Here is a 27,830-nt window from a genome sequence, read left to right as displayed (position 1 = left end):
CACACATCAATGGTGAGTGTGCTTTGCTGCGAACAAATAAGAACGTAAGAACATAAGAATCTGTTGGATCTGGCCAAAGGGCATCTAGTTCAGCATTCTGTTCTCACAGTGACCAACCAGATGCCTGTGGGAAACCTGCAAGCAGGATCCAAGCACTCTCCTCCCATGTTTCCAGCAGCTGGTATTCAGAAGCAGGACATAGTCATAGAATCATAGAATCATAGAATCATAGAGTTGGAAGAGACCACAAGGGCCATCGAGTCCAACCCCCTGCCAAGCAGGAAACACCATCAGAGCACTCCTGACATATGGTTGTCAAGCCTCTGCTTAAAGACCTCCAAAGAAGGAGACTCCACCACACTCCTTGGCAGCAAATTCCACTGTTGTCCTGACTAGTTGTCATTGATAGCTTTATCCTCCTCTGTGAATTTATCCAGTCCTCTTTAAAAGCCATCCATGTTGGTGGTCAGCACTGCCTCCTGTGGGAGGGAGTTCCATAGTTAAACTAAGCGCTGTTTATTGGGGCTTTGCTTAATGCTATCAACACACATGAAACTATTTCCCCAACTCCTGCCTGCTGGTTCCCCTTGCATGTTTCTTTTGGTGTGTTTTCTACATGGCTGTTTTGCTATTAATCATTTCTATTGTTTTCCTTCTGCTGTTTGGGATCGTGGTACTGTTGCTTGAGCTGCTTGCAATTATATTTTATGGTTGCAATTTCATTCCATGTTGTTCATTTTAAATTGTTCTGAGCTGCCTTGGGGACCTTGTTGTTGAAAGGCAGGCTGGGGGGGGGCAGGAAAATCAGGGGCCGATAAGCTTTTTTTTTTAGTGCAAGGGCCATATTTGATAACCATCTGAGGGCCATGTACCAGTGTTGAATGGGGTTAGATACAAAAACTGGGTGGAGCAACAGGAGGGACTCTTTGTGCATTAGGCTATAATCCAGCTCCACATACCCTCCAAGTTTCTATACCTACCCCTGCCCCCATCTTCATCCAGGAAAGCAAGAGGCTTTGATCTCACATTCCAGCCAGGCAAAAGCACTTGAAGAGGGCACAAAGCAGGGGCAGGGAGGCTTGTGACCTGGAGAGAGTGCTAATGGTCAGAGAGAGAGAGGTCTGGTTGGTGGCATGTGGCTCCTGGGCTGAGCCTCCCATTCCTGGTTTAAATAAACAAAGGCACACAGACCTCTGGATTCACCCTCATTCCCTTAGCCCTTACAGTGCAGGGGCTGCAAAGGGGCTCTTCTCTGTCTGTTGTTGGACTAAAACTCCCATCATCCCATGGTGACTGGGGCTGATGGGAGTTGGAGTCCAACAAGCTCTTGGGATGTTGGCTACCCTGGCCTAGGTACATGCCGTTAAATCACATAAACAAGCAGCAATCTCCATTCTTTTAGCACTTATGGTCCTTATGTGGCCAAAACAGCACCATCTGTGCAAGACGGAGGGCTCAGCAAGCCTGGAGAAAACGGCAAGGTTTGAAGATAGGATAGGATAGGATAGGATAGGATAGGATAGGATAGGATAAGATCCCTCAGAGGAGAACACTCCCCCCTCCCCAAATAGCCCAATGTGAACTTAGCATACTTAGTGGAAATTGAATACTGTTTGGGGTGGGGTAGAACGGAGTAGCTGGAACCCTGAGCTGCAACACTCCATGGTGCAACATTTTATTGCAGGTTGGACTTGCATTCATTCATTTACTTTCATTCCCCAGAGCACTGGTGACACATACGACTCCCCACTGCAGTGGGCACACTCCAATGCCGACTTCCAGAGCCAAAGGTGCAGCTCAGCCTGTTAGTTGTCTTTCTGGTATCTCTAAGCATCCAGCCAGAGTGCCGGCCATCAAGAAGCAGTATGCGTCCATCAGTGCCAAGTATAAAGGTGAGCTGTGGGAATAGATGGGGCAAGAGAGAGAAGGAGATCAGGAATACAGAGGTACCCATATCTTTGCCAGTCTGGATGTGTTCAACAGCATTGTTGAAAGACCCTCTGGCATCTGGTTAGCCCCTGTGAGAACAGGATGCTGGACTCGGTGGCTGGCTGGCTTGATCCATCAGGGTTCCTTTTTTGTTCTTGTGGAAACCAAAGAAGGAAACTGATCTACATTTCTCAGTCACCATCAGAACTTTCTTCCAAGAGTACTGCTAGCATGCGAGGCAGTGCATATTTCCTTGTTAATAAATAATAATAAATAATAAATTTTATTTATATCCCGCCCTCCCCAGCCGAAGCTGGGCTCAGGGCAGCTAACAACAATAAAATAATACAACATTCTAAAATCATTTCATTATAAAATTTATTCAAATCAAATTGATGGCAACCATTGGGCTAGAGTTCTGTGAAGATTGCCAAAGGAGGGAGTCAGGCTAATAATATTTTTTTTCTTTTGTTTTCCTTTTCCTGTGGCTGGTATGTCACCACTGCTGTTGTCCTACCAGGGTAACGCTTGTTTAAAGGGGATGAAGGAAGGGGGTTGGGAAAGTACAGGCAGAGCATAGGTGGTTGAGTAAAATGGGAAATCTTCTCTGGCTTGAATTATAGTCCGAGCCACAGAAGAATTCAGGTGCCTTGTAATGCTCACTTCCTATTGCAATGCAAATATCCTGGCCCAAGGCTAGCGAGATTTTACCAGAGGGAGAAGAAAAGTATGTTGTGGGACTTCCATCAGCCCCAGCCAGTCTGGTTCAATGGTCAGAGATGATGGGAGTTGCAGTGCAGCAACACCTGGAGATCAAACACATCCATTCTTAAGGAAATTAGCCCTGAGTGCTCACTGGAAGGACAGATTGTGAAGCTGAGGCTCCAATACTTTGGCCACCTCATGAGAAGACTCCCTGGAAAAGACCCTGATGTTGGGAAAGATGGAGGGCACAAGGAGAAGGGGACGACGGAGGATGAGATGGTTGGACAGTGTTCTCGAAGCTACAAACATGAGTCTGATCAAACTGCGGGAGGCAGTGGAAGACAGGAGTGCCCAGCATGCTCTGGTCCATGGGGTCACGAAGAGTCGGACACGACTAAACTACTAAACAACAACAACAACACCTAGAGAGCTGTAGCTCCAAAACCCAATATATTATTCAATATATTATTCAACACAATATATTATTCCATTTTGCCCTTTTACCCAGTGTGGCAGCTCATAATCTGCAAATGCTAATGGTTCCGGGTTGTCTTCCCATTATTTTATTCCTCCCCCCCTTGTGGTTCTCTTGCAGGGCCAGGACCTGGGAAGTATGGTAGGTAGCCTCTCACTGGCATTAAGGACCATGACTTCACCAAGTATGCTGAGCCAGCCTACACAATGCGTGTGAAATCCAGTGAAAGATGTAAGATGCTGACAAGTTAGGTTCTGTGTTATTTGGGTTTTCCCAACAGCATTAACTGACCCACAGGGTGAAGCTGGCTAAACAACTATTAAATTTGCTGGCAAAACATTTGAACAGAGATTGACAACCTGTGTTTTTGGGACTCTCTAATTATCAGGGCCACAGTTTATGGGACCTGGGTGATCCATGATCAAGAGCTGGGTGGCTTTCCAAAGTTTCCATTCCAACTGGATCAATGGCACTGCATGTAGGGGGCTAATGTAGTTGTTTCTTGACTACAACTCCCATCAGCCCCAGTCAGCATGGTCAAGAATGATAGGAGTTGTAGTCCAGCAAGGGCTGGAGGGTCTTATACTGCTGATTATTATGGTTGCACAAAAATCAGGGTTCTCAGTTGTACAGCTGTGGACCTTAGTGGGAAGAGGATGATCTACACTTAAGCCATGTTGAAGGATAACAGGAATGGAGGTGCAGGGGGGCGGAGCTTAACATATTCACTGCTATCTAGCTAGTGGGTGCCTTTAATTGATATCGGATAGGAAGTCAGTCATTGCAACCAAGCTAAATAGCTCAGAATCCACACCATGCCTCATGCAGACAATTCTTCTTTCCTTTGCAAGTGATCTCGATCACGGAGAGTCCTGGGCCCTGCTACTATGTGGACCCAAGCATTTCCCGTCTAGGGATATGGAGACCAGTTTCATTCCGCATGGTGCAAGAGAGAAAGCGGGCATGTAAGTTGAAAGATGAGAGATACTATGATGGTCAAGATGGGGCTGGAGTGGCATCTGTGCAATTTTGTGATGAAAATGTTTCTTTCTCACCTTGTGCAAAGAAGGCTTGTTGGTCAATCCCTGAACATGAAAGAGAGGGAATGAAAAAGAATGAGCAGGTGTGTTATGCATGAAAATGGATGTGTGGGAGCATTATGTGTGGAGCTGTGGTCTTAAACCACTGAGTCTCTTGGGCTTGCTGAGCAGAAGGTTGGTGGTTCGAATCCCTGAGACAGGGTGAGCTCCTGTTGCTCTGTTCCAGCTTCTGCCAATCTCGCAGCTTGAAAGCATACCTGTGCAAGTAGATAAATAGGTACTGCTCCAGGGGGAAGGTAAACGGCGTTTCCATGCACTCTGGCTTCTATCACAGTGTCCCGGTGCACCAGAATGCTGGCCACATGACCCAGAAAGCTGTCTGCTCCTTCAGCCTGAAGTGAGATGAGCGCCACACCGCATAGACGCCTTTGACTATGTATGTAAGGTCCTTTACCTTACATTTACCTTTTACCTGCATGCATGTGGATTTGTGTATGAATGACAGAGAGCAGGGGTAGACTTTGGTAATACGGTTTTCTAAGTGAGGACAAAATTTGGCACTTTCCCCAATATATTTTATTTCCACAGTAATTCCTTTTGGTACAGTTGCTTTTTAATGGGGTTTCTCAGTAGGTACCCACATGAATATAAGTATTAATTATTATTATTATTATTACTATTATTATTGCTACTACCAATATTATTATTACTATTATTATTATTTTATGCCCCCTTGGCTCAGCACCCTGAGCAGGGGAACAGCCTGCACTGCCCTAGATCTGGCACTACAGAGAGAAGCATATGAAAAAGAGACAGGTGGCCTCACCCTCTTTTTTTATCAGCCACACTCACTGTTTGTCCCAGCCCCACTGGTTTGCAGGCCCTGGAAGGTTGACTGCATGGGAGTGTTGTCCATAGGCTGTAAAAGTTTATTCACTCTTTGATAAAAAAAATATTTCTGAGTAGGGGGTGTCAAGAACCAGACAGGAAAACCAGCTATGTACAGAGACCTTACCTAAGTGGGCTGTTTGATGTGGGAGATTGTCTGGGGTGATAACAAAGTGTAGTTTAAAAGTGTCTGTGACACCCATCCATCCCTCCATTCATTCCATGTGAGTGTGTGATCCCTATTGCTTTCCAGCTATTGGCCTTGACCGAGTGGGGCTGCTCTGGATAAAGGGGCATTCAAGGAACTGGGGGAAATATAGTTTTCCTGATTGGTGTTCCACCAAGTCAACTGGGTTGAAAAACACTTTTTACCATTAGGGTGTCTAAGTGTCCTACTTTACAGAGGGCAGTCCTCTGGGCAAAGGGTTCTTCCAATAGTAACACCTTGAACCTGGCCTGGTAGCAAATCAGCAGCCAGTGCAGATCTTTGAGCACAGGTGTTATATGCTGACAAGGTCTCACTCCTGCCAGCAATCATGTTGCAGCATCCTGGTCAATCACGCTGGAAGTCTCATCTTCCTGATGCCAAGGGACCATAAGATGTTGAGCATGTGGCTGATGAACGGACAGAAAGGAGAGCCACCAAAAACAGCATAAGGGAAAACAAGAGGGTCATGTTGCTTTAGAGTCATAATCTAGGAAGTAGTCTGGAGGGTACCTATGGAATTAACAGTAAATGACAGTGAATTGCAAGGGAAGATGTCATGGAAGAGATTAATAGCAGTGCACTCTTAACTCCACAGGTGATGAACTTAGTTGGAAAGGCTGCTAGAAGAGGAGATTGGAGGACAATGCTATGATTTTTAAAAGTGGGGGGGATTTTCAGTCAAGGCAAGGAGGATAGTGCCTCTTCCTCCAACATCCTCAAAATCACAACAGTTTACAAATGATTCAGCTTAAGAACAAATAGAATTCTCAAATTTAGAGAGAGAAAGAGAGAGAGAATATGCAAGGCTTGTCATCTACAAGGAGGAGCAGAGTATTGTAGCAAATACATGGGGAATGCTTTTCCCTTTCGTTTGAGAAACATCAATGGAAGCTTGGGATCTACTAATAGATCAATAAGTGGTTTTTTTTTACTCCTAACATTAGCAAGTAAAACAGCAACTTAAAAAACAAACAAACCCTGCATGGCAGATTGCTCCTTCTCTTTAAGCCTCAATGTTTCTCACCTGTCAGATTTTACATCCATCATTCCTGCCTCCTCCTGTGCTCCTGTAGGATATGATGTATCTGTTACGATATAGAAGCAATGCGGCCGCGAGCTGGTAGCTTGAAAGCAAAACATAATGGGAATGTTGGGACTGTTCCGTGGGAAACAGAGGGACAGTCAATTAACAGTGCAGAGAGCACCGGAATTAGCTGAGAGCGTAATATGAGCTGTACAGGAAGTACAGGTGGAGTTTGTCTCTCGGCTGTTGGAGTTTGAAGAGAGCAGTCGTGTTTTTCTGTAACGCTGCAAAGACAGAAATAAAGGCATGTAAATACGTTTCTGTCTATCTCTTTCCCCTGCCTGGGGGGGGCAGGAAAGAGGGGGGGTGTTCTTCTCACGCTGAGAAGGATCGCCTATCACGACCTAGCCTGTATCCTGCTGGGGAATGCAGACAGGGAGGTCATCAGGAGATCAAGCCGGGTGCCTAGAGAGTTGCCAGTTTCTCCTAATAAAGGCTTGATTCCCAACATCTGGTAGCAGAGGATGGTTTTGATCCATGAAAGCAACAAGAGAGGTTGATGGAGCGTACTTCATCCTCTGCAAGGAGATAAGGAAGATATGGTAGCGTGCGGATGGAAGCACCGGAGGAGGTGTTTTTGCTGAGCAACGGAACCCCTAAGGTATGCTAATTTTATGGCTGTGAGAGTGAACGCGAATTGAGACATTCTTCGGTTCACTGAGTGTCTGCTTTTGGATGAAACCAGCACTGAAAGAGAGCCACATATTTCACATACCTGAGTCTTGATAAGCCTGGAATGTCCAGTTGCTAAGCAACGAAACGTCAGTAAAGTGGAAAGTTACCGGCCAACAACGGAAGAGGGGCTGGGACTGTGAGAGGCTGGTAAACAGCGTTTGTTTTGTCTAATATCTCACTGCTCTTGAAAGGACTTTCAAAACAGCCTGTGTTTAACTGCCAAGTGAGGCAGTAAACAGCCAATAGACTCTTGGAATTTTACAGGCTCGAGAGTGAGAGCTGAGGCTTGGATTCAAAATGGATGCCAAGAAGGGAGGAGGCTTACCTTACCCACCTCCACTGACTAATGACAATTATTCCTCATGGTCTGTAAAGATGAAAGCCCTGCTTCAGAATCAGAGGATTTTTGGGGTGATTGAAAACCCCATCCCTGCTGCACCAACGCCAGGTTGGAATTCACAGAATGTGAGAGCCAGGACGGCCATAATTCTCTGTATCTCAGATGATCAACTCGTGCATATTCAGAATTTGCAATGCGCGCGTGAGATTTGGCAAACGCTGCTGTCAGGGGTTCAGGAGCAGAGGCACAGGAAAGGGAGGAAACAGAGAGCGAGGGGGAGGAATCCGGAGGTAATATGAGCGATGACAGCGGCCCGAGATCTCCGAGTCTTTCCAGTGAGTCGGAAGATTCACAGAAAGGGGCGCCAGTGGTCAGAGCAAGGGGGGCGCCTAGGGGGACACCCCAGGTAGAAGGGACCAGAGGGGACTCAGAGAGCAGAAGTTGGAAATCGGGACCAGCTTCCCCACCAGAGCGCAGTAGGGGGGAGGGGTCCCAGGTATCGGGATCTGGCGGCTCGCCGCAAGCGGGAGGGCAGGAGTTAGTTTTGGCCACACCTCCATCGGGGAGCGAGGAAACGGTCAAGAGGAAGGTTGAAGGCTGCGCGCGCGCGCCAAGTTCAAATGCACAGGAAGGCGGCACAGTAAGCAGCCCGGACAGGGAGCCAGGTCCTAAAGCCCGCCGCAAGGAGGGAGAAGAGTCGGGGGGTCAGCGTCAGAAGAGTCCAGGAAGGAAGAGACCACGGGGGGGGGGGGGTAGAGGGACCCAGAGGAGAAAGGAAAGACGGAAGAGGTGGAGTAAGGCTAGAGTATTAAGTTGGTGTACAGGAGGCGGAGACTCAGACGGAGCTTCGCCGGTCTAGCTTCTAAGACGTAGAGCTGCGCGCTGTGGCTTGAAAATGGAAACTGTAGCTCAATAAAGAAGTTTGTACAATACTGCCGGCTAGCGTGGTCCTCTGTGAGCTGGGACCTGGAAGCGGCTCTGACAGCTGCGTAGAATACATCAAAGAGATGCTGGTTCTTCAGCGTTGCTGCATTTTGAAAAGCTGACCAATCTAAGGCTAGTGCCAGATGGAGATGTACAAGCGCATCTGACAGAGATGAAATTCTTACGCCAGCAGATGGCGGAATGCAATTTCCCTCTACAGGAAGAGATATTCTGCTTCATGATTATTAACAGCCTTAATCGGACTTATGCTGCTGCATCGTGAGTGTCGGAGAAGGCCTCTCCCTCCTCAGGCTCATTCCATCCAGCCTAGGGGGCGGGGCCCAGGCTCACCTTCGCCACAGCTTTAAGAGGCCTCATTGGGGTCTGGGACATCGCTGCTGCTGCATCGTGAGTGTTGGAGAAGGCCTCTCCCTCCTCAGGCTCACTCCATCCGGCCTAGGGGGCGGGGCCCAAGCTCACCTTCGCCACAGCCTTAAGAGGCCTCATTGAGGCCTGGGACATCGCTGCTGCTGCATCGTGAGTGCTGGAGAAGGCCTCTCCCTCCTCAGGCTCACTCCATCCGGCCTAGGGGGCGGGGCCCAGGCTCACCTTCGCCACAGCTTTAAGAGGCCTCATTGGGGTCTGGGACATCGCTGCTGCTGCATCGGAGTGTCGGAGAAGGCCTCTCCCTCCTCAGGCTCACTCCATCCGGCCTAGGGGGCGGGGCCCAGGCTCACCTTCGCCACAGCTTTAAGAGGCCTCATTGGGGTCTGGGACATCGCTGCTGCTGCATCGGAGTGTCGGAGAAGGCCTCTCCCTCCTCAGGCTCACTCCATCCGGCCTAGGGGGCGGGGCCCAGGCTCACCTTCACCACAGCTTTAAGAGGCCTCATTGAGGCCTGGGACATCGCTGCTGCTGCATCGGAGTGTCGGAGAAGGCCTCTCCCTCCTCAGGCTCACTCCATCCGGCCTAGGGGGCGGGGCCCAGGCTCACCTTCGCCACAGCTTTAAGAGGCCTCATTGGGGTCTGGGACATCGCTGCTGCTGCATCGGAGTGTCGGAGAAGGCCTCTCCCTCCTCAGGCTCACTCCATCCGGCCTAGGGGGCGGGGCCCAGGCTCACCTTCGCCACAGCCTTAAGAGGCCTCATTGAGGCCTGGGACATCGCTGCTGCTGCATCGTGAGTGTCGGAGAAGGCCTCTCCCTCCTCAGGCTCACTCCATCCGGCCTAGGGGGCGGGGCCCAGGCTCACCTTCGCCACAGCTTTAAGAGGCCTCATTGGGGTCTGGAACATCGCTGCTGCTGCATCGGAGTGTCGGAGAAGGCCTCTCCCTCCTCAGGCTCATTCCCATCCGGCCTAGGGGGCGGGGCCCAGGCTCACCTTCGCCACAGCGTTAAGAGGCCTCATTGGGGTCTGGGACATCCCTGCTGCTGCATCGTGAGTGTTGGAGAAGGCCTCTCCCTCCTCAGGCTCACTCCATCCGGCCTAGGGGGCGGGGCCCAGGCTCACCCCCGTAATAGCTTTAAGGAGACTGGTGCTGCTGCAGCAAATGTTGAAGATGTTTATATATATTTTAATGTGTTTTAAAGGTGTTTTTATTGTTTACTTTGTTGTACCACCGTGAATGGTGGTTTTTATCTATGTATTTTTGTTTGTTCCGTCTTGTTTTGTTTTTGGGGTTGGACATCGAGTGGGGTGGGGATTGGTTTTGTTTGGGCATAATTGTTTTGGTTGTTTTGTTTTCTAATTTGTAAATGGAGGTTAGTATGAGGCTTGGGATTGCTACCGTGGAGGGGCGAGGGAGGTATGGAGGTGGGGGCAGATGTTATAGGCGAAGGGGATTGAGATACAGATATGGTCGTACCCCTTCCAATCTGCGCCCCATCCCGAGGGACGAGGGTAGGGTGAGCAAGGATTACTCACCTCCTTCACTGGTGTTGTGCAATGCCAGGTCTATAGGCAACAAAACCGCTACCCTGCGAGATTTCTTTACCTCGCAGGGGGTTGACCTGGCTTGTGTGATGGAGACCTGGGTGCGCGAAGGGGTAACTGTTACCTTACGAGAGATGGCGCCCCCGGGTTTCTCCGTCCTCCACCAGTCACGGACTGTGGGCTGGGGGGGAGGGGTGGCAGTATTAATCCGGGAAGATTGTTCTTTCAGGGCTCTACCATCGCCATTGATCCCCGGCATTGAATGTGTTGGCCTAGTGTGGGGCTCCGAGGAGAGCTTGGCTGTCTGGCTGGTGTACCGGCCACCTAGCGTACCAGCAGCCACCCTGTCAGGCCTGTTGGAGGCGGTGGCCGGCTGGGCCTTGGAGTTCCCTAACCTATTGGTATTGGGAGACTTCAACTTCCACGCTGATGCCACTCCCTCCTCACAGGCTCTGGACCTGGTGTCTTCCATGGCGACACTAGGGCTCTCCCAGTTTGTTTCGGGCCCCACACATCAAGCAGGCCACACGCTGGATTTGATCTTTGGCGCCGGTATAGATGTGATCATGTCTCCTTCGATGAAGGTGCCATGGTCTGATCACTATGCTCTGAAAGCCAGGATTGATGTTCCACCCCCACCCTGCTTAGGTGGCGAGCCAATTTGGGCTCGCCCGCAGAGGCTGATGGACCCTGATAGATTCCGTCAAGCCTTGCGGGACCTTTCTCCCCCTGGCGACTCATTGACTGAGCTTGTTGAGGGCTGGAATACCCAGCTCCTGGCAGCCATCGATGAGATTGCACCTAAGCGCCCTCTACGACCCCGCAGAAACCGGGCTCCCTGGTTTACCGAGGAGCTTCGGAAAATGAAGCGGGACCTCAGACGGCTAGAGCGAGTATGGCGGGGTGCCCGTGACGGAGCCTCAAGAACATCTTATAGGGTTTTTATGAAAACCTATGAGATGGCAGTGAAGGCCGCTAAGAAGTCTTACTTCTCGGCTTGCATTGCATCCGCTAGCTCTCGCCCGGCGCAATTATTTAGTATAATTCGGTCTTTAACATCCCTTGAAGGACAGCCAAATTTAAATAACAATCTGACACACAGCTGTGAGGCATTTGCGAGCTTTTTTGCGGAGAAGGTCCTGTTGCTCCGCCATGACCTCCCTGCCAATTTGGATACAATAAAGGAACTGGAGGCCCCTCGACTGTCCTCGGGTCCAGTATTGGACCACTTTGACCGGATATCTCCAGCCGATGTGGACAGATTCCTCCAAGCTGGAAAGCCCACCACCTGTCCTCTTGACCCGTGCCCGTCATGGCTGATTAGAGCGTGTCCAGACGAGGTGCGGGCCCCCCTGGGGGATATCATCAATTTGTCCCTTGGCACCGGGATATTCCCAGGGGAACTGAAGGAGGCGGTGGTGCGTCCGCTCTTAAAGAAAACATCATTAGATCCCTCAAATCTATCCAATTACCGCCCGGTCTCGAATCTTCCATTCCTGGGTAAGGTGATTGAGAGAGCGGTTGCTGAACAGCTTGGTAGGTTTCTGGATGAAACATCTGCTTTGGATCCTGTGATGGGATGATTAGCTGCTTGTGCGTAAAATCGTGGTCCCTCAGAGTTTGTGCAACTCCACAAACCTCTGTGTGTGACAGAGCTCCTCAAACATGTCTGCCCTAGTCACTCGTAGATTCCGACAGTGGCTGTCTGCGGAAGCGCTTCCAGCATAGAAGCTCCTTAACGGAAACGCGTCTTCTGGACTCACGACGTGGCAGCTTCCTGCGAAGCATGGGTCTCCCTATGGGAGCTTCTGACACCTCCCCGCTGTTCTCGCTGGACGTGTCCCTGATCCCTCCCTCTTCCCTGCTAGTTCCTGCTTTAGCTGCTGCGTCTCTCTCCGCATTCATGAGACCCTCCTCCAGAGACCCCTCTCTCCCCCTGCTGGTCCCTGCTTTAGCTGCTGACTCCCTCCCAGCCTCTGTGAGCCCTTCCACCTCCCTTTCCTCCAATGGCAGTTCCCTGACATCCACCTCCCCTCCAGGGCCCCCTTCCCCCCCGCCCATTCTCTCTCCTCTGGGCGGTGAGGAGATAAAACCCCGAAAAGAATCCTCTTCATCTTCAGACGTCTCGAACATTTCCCTCCATCGGTCTTCGTTCCGGCTCGCTGAATCCTCCTCCTCCTCGGAATCAGGGAACCCCTCCAACTCTTCTTCTTCGTCGGTGGTGGCAAAGTATTCCCTCCGGAACCTCGCCACTGGCTGAGGTTTACGTGGGAACCTCTGATGAAAAGTTTCTATTAACACCTCGTCATCTACATCCTCTGCCATGACCCAGGTGTTTTCCGACTCCGGCTCCCCTTCCCACATTACCAAATACTCTACTTGATCTCCCTTCCACCTGGAATCGAGAATCTCCGCTACATGGTAGCTGTGTTCCTTCTCCTCCATTGCTGGTCCCCTATTGACCCTCCCTTCTCTGTCCCCTTTATACGGTGACAGCAACGACCTGTGGAAAACTGGGTGCAGCTTCATGTGGTTCGGTAACCGGAGTCTGAAAGCCACTGGGTTGACCTGCTGCGTGATTTCAAATGGGCCCAGCCTTTTGGGTCTTAACTTCTTACAACCCCCTTTGAATGGTAACCCTTGGGTTGACAGCCACACCTGGTCCCCCACCCTAATGCTTTCACCTTCTCTTCTGTTTTTGTCTGCCTGCCTCTTATATTCCTCCTTAGCCCTGTTTAAGTTAAGTTGGAGCTGGCGATGGATCGCTTCCATTTCTTCTACGAACTGTTCTGCAGCTGGAACGCTCCAGTTCTCCCCTTCCCCCCCTGGGAAGCCTCGGGGATGGCACCCGTAATTAGCCAAAAAGGGGCTCATCCCCGTGGACACGTTCTCTGCATTGTTGTAGGCAAATTCTGCCAACGCCAGCTTCTCCACCCAATCATTCTCTCTGTCATTCACATAACACCTCAAATATTGCTGGAGGACGCCATTAGCTCTTTCCGCCTGCCCGTTGGTTTCAGGATGCCGGGCAGTTGAGAAATTAACCTCTACATGCAGTAAGCTCATGAGCTTCCTCCAGAACCTGGAAGTAAATTGTTTCCCTCGGTCTGAAACCACCCTCAAGGGGGCGCCATGCAACCTAAACACATTTTCTACAAACAATTTAGCGGTTTCTTCTGCCGTGACCGCATGTGAGCAGGCTATAAAGTGGGCCATTTTGGTTAACAGGTCTACCACAACCATGATGGCTGTTTTCCCTCTGGACCTTGGCAGATCAGTCATGAAATCTATTGCCACTGTTTCCCATGGTCTTTCAGGTGTGGGTAGTGGTTCTAATAACCCTGCTGGTGCCCGCCTCTCCCCTTTGGCTCGTTGGCATTGGTCACACCCTCTCACATACTCCCGCACATCTTCCCTGACCTTGGGCCACCAAAATTCCCTGGTAACCAGCCACATGGTTTTGTGTTGCCCAAAATGCCCTGCTGTGGGGCTATCGTGCAGTTGCTTGAGTACCTTCTCCCTCAATTCACCTTCAGGTATATATAACGCTCCCTTGTAATACAACGCCCCGTTTCTCTCCTCAAAACCCCCGGGTTTGTCTCCCTCCCTCCTGAGACCCCTGAGTTTGTCCTGGGCGTATTCATCATGCACCGTTCCCTCTACCAGTTCCCTTTGCCCCACCAATGCCGCCCCACACACCCAGCGGTCCTCTGGAATGACATGGGTTTCTTCGGGTGCTCCCTCCCCCTCCAAATATTCAGGTTTGCGTGAGAGAGCGTCCGCCCTAACGTTCTCTGGGCCTGGCACGTAACAAATCTCAAAGTTAAATTTGGAAAACTCCTGGGCCCATCTCAACTGCCGTTGGTTGAGCACTCGCACAGTTCTCCAATACTCTAGGTTCTTATGGTCCGTGCACACTTGCACCTTATGTTGTGCACCAATTAGCAGGTGCCTCCATCTCCGGAAAGCCTCATGAATAGCAAGAAGTTCCCGGTCGTACACCGTGTAGTTCCTCTCGGATTTGTTCAGCTTTCGCGAAAAGAAGGCACACGGTCGCCACTCTGACTCCTCCTTCCCTGGCTGCAGAAGAAGAAGCACCGCCCCTATGGCTCTGTCAGATGCGTCTGTTTCGACCCCCAGCTTTTTTTGTAAATCCACATGCAGAAGTTGTCCTTCAGAGGCGAAGGCCCTTTTCAGTTCCTCAAACGCTCGCTCCGCCTCCGCAGTCCAAACAAATTTCTTCTTACTGCTGAGACAGTCCATAATGGGCGCCGTCAGGTGTGCAAAGTTTCGGATGAACTTACGATAAAAGTTTCCAAACCCTAGGAACCTCTGCACATCCTTCTTGGTTTTGGGTGTTTTCCATTCCAGCACTGCCTGGACCTTGCCGGGATCCATGGCCAATCCCTTGTCTGACAGGCGGTACCCCAGGAATTCCACCTCCTTGGTATGAAACTGACACTTCTCCAGTTTCACCCACAGCCTGTTGGCTTGCAGCCTGCTCAACACTTCTCTGACGTCTCTCACATGCTGCTCCTCATTCTCCGAATACACCAACACATCATCTAGGAAGGCCACGCAATTCTTGTAGAGCAAAGGCCCCAGTACGTGGTTCATAAACGATTGAAAGCACGCTGAGCCTGCTTGTAATCCAAATGGCATAACGAGATATTCAAATGCCCCCAAAGGGGTGAACATGGTGGTTTTCCATTCATCCCCTTTCCTTATACGTATCAGGTTGTACGCCCCCCTTAGATCCAGCTTTGTAAAAATCTTTCCCTTCCGCACCCTGGTCAAAATATCATCAATCCTGGGCATAGGGAAAGCCACTGGTTCTGTCACTGCATTTAACCCCCTGAAATCACACACAAGTCTCGGCTTGTCCGTGTTCTTTTTATCCACAAAAAACACTGGGCTACCCCCCGCTGCTTTGGACTCTCTGATGAAGCCTCTCTTCAGGTTCTTGTCAATGAACTCTCGCAGCTCCTGCATTTCTCTGTCTGACATGGCATACAACTTGCCTACAGGAAGCTGTGCTCCAGGGAGTAAATTGATCTGACAGTCAAAGGGCCTATGCGGGGGTAGTTGGTCGGCTTCCTTCTCGCTGAACACGTCGCTGAGATCTGCATATTGTGGTGGTACCTTCACCTTCTCCATTACTTCAGTCCCTGCTAGGGTGGCTTGGGCCCCTGCTGAACCCTTTTCCCCTTTGCAGTGTTCTAAGCAATGTGCTGAACCAAAGGAAACCACTCTCTGATGCCAGCCCACCAGCGGATCATGTAGCGCTAGCCAGCTCATTCCCAAAATAATGGGAGCGCCTCCCAAGGTGGCCACATTAAACGCTATCAGTTCTGTGTGCCTTGCCACCCTCATTATCATTGGGACGGTCTGCAAGCTGACTCCTCCTCCCAACAACTCCCTGCCATCGATCGTGGTCACCTGCAGGGGGTTGCTTAAAGGGATTGTCTGTATCTGGTGTTCAGCAGCAAACTCCTTGCTCATGAAATTGCAGGAGCTGCCTGAGTCCAACAGTGCCTTAATCTTCAGAGGGTATCCGTTTTGCAACTCTAGTGACACCTCTATCACTAGGGCAGGTTTGGGAGGTTCTGGCGTGGGCACTTTCACTGCTCTTTGGCCTGGCTGCTGTGCCCTGACGGTGGCAGCCAGGCGTTGGCTTTTACCTGCTCCGTTTCTCCCTGCTCTCTTCCCTCAACAGCTCCCACCATCCCTTGCCATTCCTTCCTCTGGGGGCAGACTCTGGCAAAGTGGCCTGGCTGTTGGCAGAGATAGCATTTCCGGGCGCCCTTTCCCTCCTTCTTAGCCCCCTCACTGGGCTTTGAAACTGTGCGCGCGCGCGCTGTTCTGATTTCCATCGGCTCTCCCGGCGGGAAAGTTGTCTCTGGAATCTCAGGAATGCGGAACTCCTTCCAGCGTTCCCCTTTCCCTTCCCGCCTCTCCAAAGCTCTCGCCTCCTGGCGCGCTCCTATAGTCAGCGCAGATTTAGTCAGCTGATCCATGGAATCCGTCCTAGGACCCCGGGACAGTTCGTCTTTCACGGCCGAAGCCAGGCCTTCTTCAAATAGCATTTGAATGGGCGCCGCCGATAAGTCCCAACCCAATCTGTGAACCAGCATAGTGAACTCAGTCCAGTACTCACGGACAGATCGGCTTCTCTGCTTGCAAGCCATTAGCTGTCTGCGCACCACTCCCTCCTCAATATCGCTGGAAAACATGAGATCCATTGCACGAAAGAACTTCATGGTGTCCTTTAGGACGTCATTGTGCGTTGCCATCAGGGGCCTAACCCAGTCTCTCGCCCCCCTCTCAAGATGCCCAATCACGAAAGCAACTCGCGATTCCTCGTCAGGGAATTCATCAAACTGCACATTGAGGGCATATTGCATCTCTGTTCTAAAGGCATGATAGTCCTTGGGGTCCCCCCCAAATTTCTGCACCAATCCTGGTACCTTTCTGTTGAACTGGGTGGCTCTCCCCTTCTTGTCTGCATCCTGAGCCCTTCTCTCCTCAAGCCTAGCCATCTGCAGCGCCAATTGGATTTCCAACGCTCGGTACCTATCTTCCAAGCTTGGACCCGCTCCAACTCCTGCCTCTCCGGCTCCGGCTGGGTCGCTCATGATGCCTTCTCCTGCACAGGCAGCTTACAAAGACTGTCGGAATGCTGTGATGGGATGATTAGCTGCTTGTGCGTAAAATCGTGGTCCCTCAGAGTTTGTGCAACTCCACAAACCTCTGTGTGTGACAGAGCTCCTCAAACATGTCTGCCCTAGTCACTCGTAGATTCCGACAGTGGCTGTCTGCGGAAGCGCTTCCAGCATAGAAGCTCCTTAACGGAAACGCGTCTTCTGGACTCACGACGTGGCAGCTTCCTGCGAAGCATGGGTCTCCCTATGGGAGCTTCTGACACCTCCCCGCTGTTCTCGCTGGACGTGTCCCTGATCCCTCCCTCTTCCCTGCTAGTTCCTGCTTTAGCTGCTGCGTCTCTCTCCGCATTCATGAGACCCTCCTCCAGAGACCCCTCTCTCCCCCTGCTGGTCCCTGCTTTAGCTGCTGACTCCCTCCCAGCCTCTGTGAGCCCTTCCACCTCCCTTTCCTCCGATGGCAGTTCCCTGACAGATCCATTCCAGTCCGGCTTCCGTGCTGGTCATGGGACCAAGACGGCTCTGGTCGCCCTAACAGATGATCTCCGCAGGCAGCTGGATCGAGGCGGGTCGGGGCTGCTGATTCTTCTAGATCTGTCAGCAGCCTTTGACATGGTCGATCACGAACTCCTGGACCACCGCCTTGCCGACGTGGGGATCCAGGGCACAGTCCTTCAATGGCTGCGCTCGTTTCTCTCTGGTCGGGGACAGAGGGTGGCGCTTGGGGGGGAATTGTCATCGCGCCACTCCTTGGTGTGTGGAGTGCCTCAGGGTGCAATTCTCTCCCCGATGCTTTTTAACATCTTTATGCGCCCCCTCGCCCAGCTTGTCCGGAGTTTTGGGTTGGGTTGCCATCAGTATGCTGATGACACCCAACTCTATCTGTTGATGGATGGCCATCCTGACTCGGCCCCAGACACACTGACCAGATGTCTGGAAGCTGTGGCTGGATGGTTACGTGGGAGCCGGTTGAAGTTAAATCCTTCGAAGACAGAGGTCCTCTGGCTGGGGCGGGACGATATGGGATTGAGGGGGCAACTCCCATCTCTTGCGGGGGTGCAATTAGTGCCAGCACCGTCCGTTAAGAGTTTGGGTGTAATCTTCGATACCTCCCTCTCCATGGAGGTGCAGATTACAGCTATAACAAAGGCGGCATTTTTTCATCTCCGCCAAGCTAAGCAGTTGGCCCCTTATCTCTCTCGCCCTGACCTAGCCACTGTGATCCATGCGACGGTCACCTCCAGACTGGATTATTGTAACTCGCTCTACGTGGGGCTGCCCTTGAGACTGACCCAGAAACTCCAGCGGGTGCAGAATGCCGTGGCGAGACTCCTTATGGGGTCTTCGCTGCGAGATCACATTCACCCGGTACTATACCAGCTGCACTGGCTCCCGGTGGAGTACAGGAGAAAGATACAGTGTTTATAGAGTGCTGGTTTTAACCTTTAAAGCCCTATACGGCCTAGGACCCTCGTACCTACGGGACCGCCTCTCCTGGTATGCCCCACAGAGAAACCTAAAGTCTGCCAATAATAACATCCTCAAGGTCCCAGGCCTCAGAGAGGTTAGGCTGGCCTCAACTAGAGCCAGGGCCTTCTCGGCTGTGGCCCCAATCTGGTGGAATGCTCTGTCACAAGAGACTAGGGCCCTGCGGGACCTGACATCTTTCCGCAGGGCCTGCAAGACAGAGTTGTTCCACCAGGCCTTTGGTCAGGGCGCAGCCTGACTCCCTCCTCTGGCAACCTGCACATAATTTTGCTTAATTGGTTGCCTTCAATTTGATTTAATTAATTTTTATAATGAAATATTTTTAGATTGTGTAACTATTTTACTGTTTGATTATTTGATTGTTGTTAGCCGCCCTGAGTCCGGCTTCGGCTGGGGAGGGCGGGATATAAATAAAATTTATTATTATTATTATTATTATTATTATTATTATTATTATTATTATTATTATAATAATAAAACGGTTGCAAGTCAGCTTGGTTCTCTACTTGCCGCAGAACTCACGACGGAGAGAATCTGCGCCGTGATTCTCAATGAGAAAGATCGCCTTGCTGCAATAGATGTCAAAGACGGGGAGAGAAGCTCGGAGTTCTGACACCCCCACTGCTATTGCTAGTGAAGAACAGGCTGTTGCTTTGAACGTTGTCCATTGTTTCAATTGTGGACAGACTAGGCATCTTCAGCGGAATTGTAAGAAGCCATGTCAACACAAAGGAGCTAAGGGGAGCTCTGCAAAGCCTGAAGCGTCAGGCAAAAGTCGTACCAAGTCCCAGGTGAAACCTGCAAAAGACTTCCGGTCAGCACCAGCGACAAATGGCGGATTCCCTCTGAGCTCCGGAGGGAATCGGCTCCACGGGGACAGGGTCTGACCGCTGCGGCGAAGCGGGACCCAAAGAAATCTCAGGCGGGGAAGCCTGAGAACTTGGAGACTCGGCGGGCTCCGTTTGCGCCCCCCTTTTTAAAGGCTCCGGAACGGAAAGGGGGTGTGTGGCGCGGAGAGCGCTGATTTCTTTCTGGACAATTGGAAGCTAAAGCAACTACCCGTGAGTAGGAGTAAGCAAGTAATTGGAAGAAAAATTTAGTTAATTTGGCACCGAAACGGGAAAGGCACAAACAGGAAGTCTGCCTCTTCTGACTTGTAAATAGATTAAAGTAAAGAGACTGTAAAGCTGTAACCCTGAAAGACGACTTTTAAAGGTCAAATCCAGCACCAAAAAAGACGACTCCCCTCCGGTTTGCAGGAGTGGAGGGGGGAGAACCGAGCATTATTTTACCTGCAAGAAAAGAGGGTGTAAATATATTTCTGCTGTCTCGGAAATCTGGGAACGGACTGCCTATGACAGGGAAGGTCGACCAGTGGGAAGAATTGTCTGCATGTTAAGGGTAAAGAATATTGACACTTTGAGAAAGATACAGTGTTTATAGATCTGCCTTTGACTATAAAGTAACTTTTTAGAGACACTGAAACTTTTCTAAAAGCATTGAAACTCTGGCTTTTGAGGGATATTGGAACTTTTAAGAACTATACTTGTTTTTAACAGTTGCATAGTGAAGTTGGAAGGGTGTCCCCCTAGAGGAGACTACGTTGTAACAACTATTTTGTCATCAAGTTACCAAGCTCTGGAAAATTACTTTGCAAAACAAACTCACCAAGCGTGTGACTGACCTTGGGCTTGTTATGGCAGATGGGAAAGGGAAGATAGAGCTGGTGAGTGGCATACAGGATAAAACTACCAGATCCGGCAGACAATACAAGACTGATATTACTTTTCAGAGAAGGGCCTCAACATCCGGAGCGGCAGGCACAGTAGGAGCTGCTGCTTCGCAAGTAAAATCAAAAGCTATGTCATCTGAAGAGCTATTGGCTCAGGCACTTGGCAAAATTGATGCATCTTTGGAAAAATTAGCCAAACAGGTTGCAGAGACAAATAAACAAGTAGCTGGGGCCTCAGCAAAAATAGATTTGAACACTCCAAGTATTAATGAACTGGGGAACAAGGTGAACTCCAATACACAGTCCATTGAAAAACTATTAGAGGAATCGGCCTCGACTCGACAGATTGCAGAGGAAGCTAAGGATATTGCAACTGCTGTTCAAGAGAAGATACCACCGGTATATAAGAAATTAGAGGATCATGACCTGACACTGTCTATGATTGAATTACAAAGAAAGGAGAGAAACCTAAGAATTAGAGCAGTACCTGAAAGTGAGAAAGACAACTTGATAGACTTCCTTACAAAGGAATTCACAGACTTTTGGCAACAAGACCTGGGGAAAGATGAATTCAAGATAGTGAGTGCATTTAGACTCCGCAAAAGACAAGGAAAGAACAGAGCAAGAGATTGTTTGATCACCTTAAGAACAAAAGAAGAAAGAGATAAAATCTTGAATCTGCACTACCAAAGAACCTTGGAAATTGAAGGCTCATTTGTTGAGTCCTTCAAGGATATACCTAAACACATTTTGGATATAAGGGCTTATTATAAAGATCTTGTCGGCCTACTTAGAAGAAATAAAATACTCTTCAGGTGGGAATTTCCCCAAGGTTTATCTTTTAAATACAAAGGAAGGAAAATAAGAATAAGGACAGTGAATGATAAAGACAAGTTTCTGAAAGATCACGAGGAGGACTTACAGAAGGAAGTGGAATCAGGAGAGGAGCTGACTGCATCAGGAAAAGGAATTCTAGACATAGCAAACTTGTCATTTGGATTCCCGGGCCCAGGGAAAGACACACCACCGACAGAAGAACAACAACAACTCGGTGCAGTTGGAGGGAAAGCTAAGTAACTTACCATGGCTCTGCAACTTTTAACCTGGAATTGTAATGGACTGAATTCCCCTCGGAAGAGGAAATCTGTTTTTCATGTATTAAGGAAAGAACAATTGGACTTGATTTGTTTAAAAGAAACACATGTAATGAGGCTACACAGGAAAATGCTTATTAATAACAGATTGGGACAAGAATTTATTTCGTATGACAAAGTTAAAAAGAGAGGCTTGGTGATATATGCAAAGGAGAAATTGCTACCAAAATTTCATAGAATCATAGAATCATAGAGTTGAAAGAGACCACAAGGGCCATTGAGTCCAACCCCCTGCCAAGCAGGAAACACCATCAGAGCACTCCTGACATATGGTTGTCAAGCCTCTGCTTAAAGACCTCCAAAGAAGGAGACTCCACCACACTCCTTGGCAGCAAATTCCACTGTCGAACAGCTCTTACTGTCAGGAAGTTCTTCCTAATGTTTAGGTGGAATCTTCTTTCTTGTAGTTTGGATCCATTGCTCCGTGTCCGCTTCTCTGGAGCAGCAGAAAACAACCTTTCTCCCTCCTCTATGTGACATCCTTTTATATATTTGAACATGGCTATCATATCACCCCTTAACCTCCTCTTCTCCAGGCTAAACATGCCCAGCTCCCTTAGCCGTTCCTCATAAGGCATCGTTTCCAGGCCTTTGACCATTTTGGTTGCCCTGCTCTGGACACGTTCCAGTTTGTCAGTGTCCTTCTTGAATTGTGGTGCCCAGAACTGGACACAGTACTCCAGGTGTGGTCTGACCAGAGCAGAATACAGTGGCACTATTACTTCCCTTGATCTAGATGCTATACTCCTATTGATGCAGCCCAGAATTGCATTGGCTTTTTTAGCTGCCGCGTCACACTGTTGGCTCACGTCAAGTTTGTGGTCAACCAAGACTCCTAGATCCTTTTCACATGTACTGCTCTCAAGCCAGGTGTCACCCATCTTGTATTTGTGCCTCTCATTTTTTTCCCCAAGTGCAATACTTTACATTTCTCCCTGTTAAAATTCATCTTGTTTGTTTTTGCCCAGTTCTCTAATCTTTCAAGGTCGTTTTGAAGTGTGATCCTGTCCTCTGGGGTGTTAGCCACCCCTCCCAGTTTGGTGTCATCTGCAAATTTGATCAGGATGCCCTTGAGTCCATCATCCAAGTCGTTGATAAAGATGTTGAATAAGACCGGGCCCAAGACAGAACCCTGTGGCACCCCACTAGTCACTCTTCTCCAGGATGAAGAGGAACCATTGATGAGCACCCTTTGGGTTCGGTCAGTCAGCCAGTTACAAATCCACTGAGTGGTAGCATAGTCAAGACCGCATTTTACCAGCTTCTTTACAAGAATATCATGGGGCACCTTGTCGAATGCCTTGCTGAAATCAAGGTAGGCTACATCCACTGCGTTCCCTTCATCTACCAGGCTTGTAATTCTGTCAAAAAACGAGATCAGGTTAGTCTGACATGACTTATTTTTCAGAAATCCATGCTGACTATTGGTGATCACAGCATTCCTTTCTAGGTGCTCACAGACTGTTTGCTTAATGATCTGCTCCAGAATCTTCCCTGCTATTGATGTCAGACTGACTGGGCGGTAATTATTTGGGTCCTCTCTTTTCCCCTTTTTGAAAATAGGGACAACATTTGCCCTCCTCCATTCTGCCGGGACTTCGCCTGTTCTCCAGGAATTCTCAAAGATGACTGCCAGTGGTTCTGAGATCACATCTGCTAGTTCTTTTAATACTCTTGGATGCAGTTCATCTGGCCCTGGAGACTTGAATACATCTAAACTAGCCAAGTATTCTTGTACTATCTCCTTAGTTATTCTGGGCTGTGTTTCCTTTGCTGAATCATTTGCTCCAAATTCTTCAGGTCGGGCATTGTTTTCTTTATCGGAGAAGACTGAGGCAAAGAAGGCATTGAGGAGTTCAGCCCTTTCTGTGTCCCCTGTTTGCATTTCACCATCTTCTCCTCTGAGTGACCCCACTGTTTCTTTGTTCTTCCTTTTGCTACGAACATACCCATAAAAGCCTTTTTTGTTGCTTTTAACCTCTCTAGCAAGCCTGAGTTCATTCTGTGCTTTAGCTTTTCTGACTTTGTGTCTACACGTGCTGGCTATTTGTTTGAATTCCTCTTTGGTGGTTTCCCCCCTTTTCCATTTTTTGTACACATCCTTTTTTAATCTTAATTCAGTTAAAAGTTCTTTAGATAGCCACCCTGGCTTCTTTTAGGCACCTTCCATGTTTCCGTCTCATTGGTATTGCCTGACGTTGTGCTTTTACTATCTCCCTCTTAACAAACTCCCAGCCATCATGAACTCCCTTTCCTTTTAGTATTGCTGTCCATGAGATCTCACCCAGCACTTCCCTAAGTTTTATGAAGTCGGCTTTCTTAAAGTCAAGAAATTGAGTCCTAGTATGCTTGGCTGCTCCTTTCCGCTGTATAGTAAACTTCAGAAGAGCATGATCACTCGCGCCTAATGATCCATCCACATCTACCCCACTAACCAGGTCATCAACATTGGTTAGGACCAGATCTAAAATGGCTGTTCCTCTTGTTGCTTCTCCCACTTTCTGGACAATGAAGTTGTCTGCAAGGCCAGTGAGGAATCTGTTTGACCTTATGCTCTTGGCTGAGTTTGACGTCCAACAAATATCCGGGTAATTGAAGTCCCCCATTACTACTATCTCCCTTCCTTTTGCATGCTTGGCCATCTGTTCCAGGAAGGCATCATCTATGTCCTCCGTTTGGCTTGGGGATCTATAGTAAACTCCCACAATGAGGTCTCTGTTATTCTTCTCTCCCTTAATTTTGACCCAAATGCTCTCACTTTGGCTTTGAGGTTCTAAATCTTTGATCTCTTCACAGGTATACACATCCCTGACATATAACGCCACTCCTCCTCCTTTCTTGTCTGGTCTGTTTCTCTGAAATAGATTGTATCCCCCCATTATTACATTCCAATCGTGGGACTTATCCCACCAGGTTTCAGTGATGCCTATTATGTCATATTTAGTTTGCTGTACCAAGAGCTCAAGCTCATCTTGTTTATTTCCCATGCTTTGCGCATTAGTGTACAGACATTGAAGTCCATTAATCATTCCCCCGTGTCTCTTATTTAAGGATTTTTTCCTCCCACCACTAGGTCCACGTGCTGTTTGCTCCATTTGGTCTATGACATTTGGATGATCATCTTCATTCATTGATAGTCTCCTACCTTCAGGAGCACTGTCTCCCTCCCCCACATTAGTCAGTTTAAAGCCCTCCTGATGAGGTTTCTGAGATTTTTGGCAAAAACATTTCTCCCAACCGTTGTGAGGTGCAGCCCATCACTTGCCAGAAGTCCATCTTCAAGAAACTGCAGTCCGTGATCTAAGAATCCAAACCGTTCCTGTTTACACCATTTGCGAAGCCAGCTGTTCACTTCCACTATTTTCCCCTCTCTCCCTGGGCCACGTCGTTCAACTGGGAGGACAGACGAGATGACAATTTGTGCATTTAGTTGCTTCAATTTCCTGCCGAGAGCCTCGTAGTCTCTTTTGATCTTCTGGAGGCTATTGCTTGCAGTGTAATTGGTTCCCACATGAACCAAGAGGAAGGGGTATTTGTCAGTGGGTTTTATGATTCCTTGCAGTCGTTCAGTTACATCTTGGATCTTAGCCCCGGGGAGACAGCACACTTCCCGAGACATCTTGTCAGGCCCACAGATCACTGCTTCTGTTCCCCTCAGTAGGGAATCCCCTATCACCACTACACGCCTCCTCTTGGGTTTGGTCGGGGTTCTTCCGTGAGCTGTCCGTTCCAAGGTCGCCTGCACATTCTCTGAGGACTGACTTTGCTCCTCGTCTTCATATACCTGATCGACTGTAATGAGGGAGAGATCCTCAAATGGAGTCTGCTCTTCGTCTTCCATGCTAGGGGAGAGGACCTCAAAGTGATTGTGTATTTCTAAACAATCAGAGTGAACCCTGGGCCTCCTACTTCTTTGAGTCACGTTTCTCCATATATCTGGCTCCTGTGTTGGTGAACTAGCCTCCTTCTCAGGGGAGTCCCCTGTCTCCTCCTTGGTGGAGACGGTGTGCTCTGTTGCTTCCAAGAAGAGCTCCAGCTCTCTAATTCTTTGGAGCGTAGCTACACGTTCCTCCAGTTGCTGGACTTTGTCTTTTAAAAGGGCAATCAACATGCAATTGCTGCAGGTAAAGCTGCCTGCAACCTTTGGCAAGATGGCAAACATTGCGCAGGAATTGCAGGTGACTGCAGCTGTTCCCTCCCCTTCCATCTTGAGATCGTGTCGTTGGGGGTGGCTACAGAGGTCCTCCATCATAAAAAGCTTGAAGACAGGACAAATAACTCCCCCCCCCAAAAAAAAAAACGTCCAGAAGACGACGCAAGTAATCAAAGCTTTTCAGCGAGTGTATGCTGATGTGATTGGTCCTCTAGCACCATCTAGAGGCAATGCAAGATATTATCTTGTGTGTGTGGATTATTTCTCTCATTATGTGTGGGTATATATATTGCAGAAACCACAAGAAGCCTTAGAAAGGTTTAAAGAATTTTGTGACAAGGTTAAGAATGTTCATAATGCTAACATTGATTGTCTTTTCACAGATGAAAAGCCAGTTTTTCTTTTACAGGATTTTCAGGATTTCCTGGATAAGAAAGGGATAAGGCACAAGACTGCTGTTTCTGCAGAAGCATGGAACAGAAGTGTCTGTGTGCAAGTGAACAAAGAATTGTAAAATGGCATGAAGGCACAATTGCTGAGTTCACATTTGCCACATGAGTATTGGGCGGAGGCGATATTGTGTTATTGTTAGTCTTGATTGAGAAAGGTTTCAAAAGATTTGGGAAGTTCTCCTTTTGAGAAGCTGTTCCGTAGAAAACCTTGTGTTGCCCATTTTAAGGTTTTTGGGTCTCATGTGAAGACAGAAGCTCCAGGTGGAGTAAAGAATACTAGAGGCATTTTTGTGGGTTATGAAAAGGGTCTCTACAGAGTAATTTTGTCTGAATCTGGTCAGGTGATTCTCAGAAAATTTCTAGAGAGTGCTCCTGAACAGGAGAGAGTAATTGTTCACACATTTCCCACTGAGGACAATTCAGATGTTGATGATGATTTTACTGATTACAGTGGTACTCAGAGTGACAGTGATAGCTCAAAGAGCTCAGTTGACACAGTCATTGAGAGGAAATCTCACACAATGGCTAGACCTTCACAAATGAAGGATGAACCACTGTTTACTATTGGAACTGGTTCTCCAAAGAGTCCTGAGACTGCACCAGTGAGCAAAGAGGATCAGCACCTCATACGTAGGTCTGAGAGAGTTACAAAGGGTGTACCACCCAAGAGGTATTCAAAAGAGTTTGCTAACTTAGCTGTTGCATGTGTTACTATTGTTGACAAGTCAAGACAGGTTGAAGCTGTGTCTAAGTCAGAGACAAAGACACAACAGGGAGTTGCTAAGTGTAACACTACATTCCCTAGCCAAGGTAATGCAGATGCACTCATTCCTTGGAAGTCAGACTACCAGAGAGGTACACTGGGGAAACCAGTGGCGGGTAGTTCCAAGGGTGGAACTGAAACAACAGGGGAGTGTTATATGTATAACAACTGTTTGTTTTCTTCTCTGGATCACGCTTTGCTCGCAGCGCACATTGATTCATATGGGGGAGTATGTTACGATATAGAAGCAATGCGGCCGCGAGCTGGTAGCTTGAAAGCAAAACATAATGGGAATGTTGGGACTGTTCCATGGGAAACAGAGGGACAGTCAATTCACAGTGCAGAGGGCGCCGGAATTAGCTGAGAGTGTAATATGAGCTGTACAGGAAGTACAGGTGGAGTTTGTCTCTCGGCTGTTGGAGTTTGAAGAGAGCAGTCGTGTTTTTCTGTAACGCTGCAAAGACAGAAATAAAGGCATGTAAATACGTTTCTGTCTATCTCTTTCCCCTGCCGGGGGGGGGCAGGAAAGAGGGGTGTGTTCTTCTCACGCTGAGAAGGATCGCCTATCGCGACCTAGCAATGCAGACAGGGAGGTCATCAGGAGATCAAGCCAGGTGCCTGGAGAGTTGCCAGTTTCTCCTGATAAAGGCTTGATTCCCAACAGTATCCACAGGTTTATCCACATGCTCGACAGTGGGGAGCACCAAGTGAGGGGTGTCACCTCCTATCTGCTCTTGGCTTGCAGTTATATCTTGTACGCCTGCCCCAAATGAGTACTACGTGGAGAAGATACACCCACTTGAAGAGTCGAATGCACCAGCGTACACTATGGGCCTTCGAACGCACTACTGGGTGAGCAGCCCAAACCCAGCACCCAACCAATACACCCTTCCACAGACACTGCGTCCAAAGCTGCCTGTCAAACCTGCAGCTCCCTGCCTCTCAATGGCATCCAGTGCCTCTGTGTGGGGCTATGCTAAAGACCTGGTGAGAGGGCCTGGCCCGGCAATGAATACCATACCTGAACCAGATGTTTACCTGTGCCACCAGCCATCCTACAGCATCTCCCAAAGGTTTGCTTCCTCCAGCAAGAACTATACACCAGGACCCCCTGACTACAATGCGGAGCTGGTCACCACCGACAAACCCAGAGCCCCACAGTTCAGTCTTGGGATTCGTCACTCTGAGTATTCTCATGGCACACCTCCAGTTTGTTTACTCAAAGAGTGA

At 49.0% G+C, this 27,830-nt stretch overlaps 1 long non-coding RNA gene and 1 pseudogene across 2 annotated transcripts in view; one reads left to right on the top strand and one right to left on the bottom strand.

Moving 5' to 3' along the window:
• LOC308577873 overlaps positions 1-27,830 on the bottom strand; it is a 418,515-nt gene that overhangs the window by 299,887 nt on the left and 90,798 nt on the right. The window lies entirely within an intron of this gene.
• LOC308578058 (protein CIMAP1C-like) lies at positions 1,841-27,830 on the top strand (annotated as a pseudogene). Its single transcript has 4 exons — positions 1,841-1,892; positions 3,230-3,340; positions 3,961-4,074; positions 27,346-27,830. The product of its transcript is annotated as a protein CIMAP1C-like (transcript).

This window comes from Podarcis bocagei (assembly GCF_964188305.1).
Source record: "Podarcis bocagei genome assembly, chromosome: W".
Lineage (NCBI taxonomy): Eukaryota > Metazoa > Chordata > Lepidosauria > Squamata > Lacertidae > Podarcis > Podarcis bocagei.
Note: the sequence above shows the minus strand (reverse complement) of the source record. Positions and strands in the feature narration are given on the sequence as shown.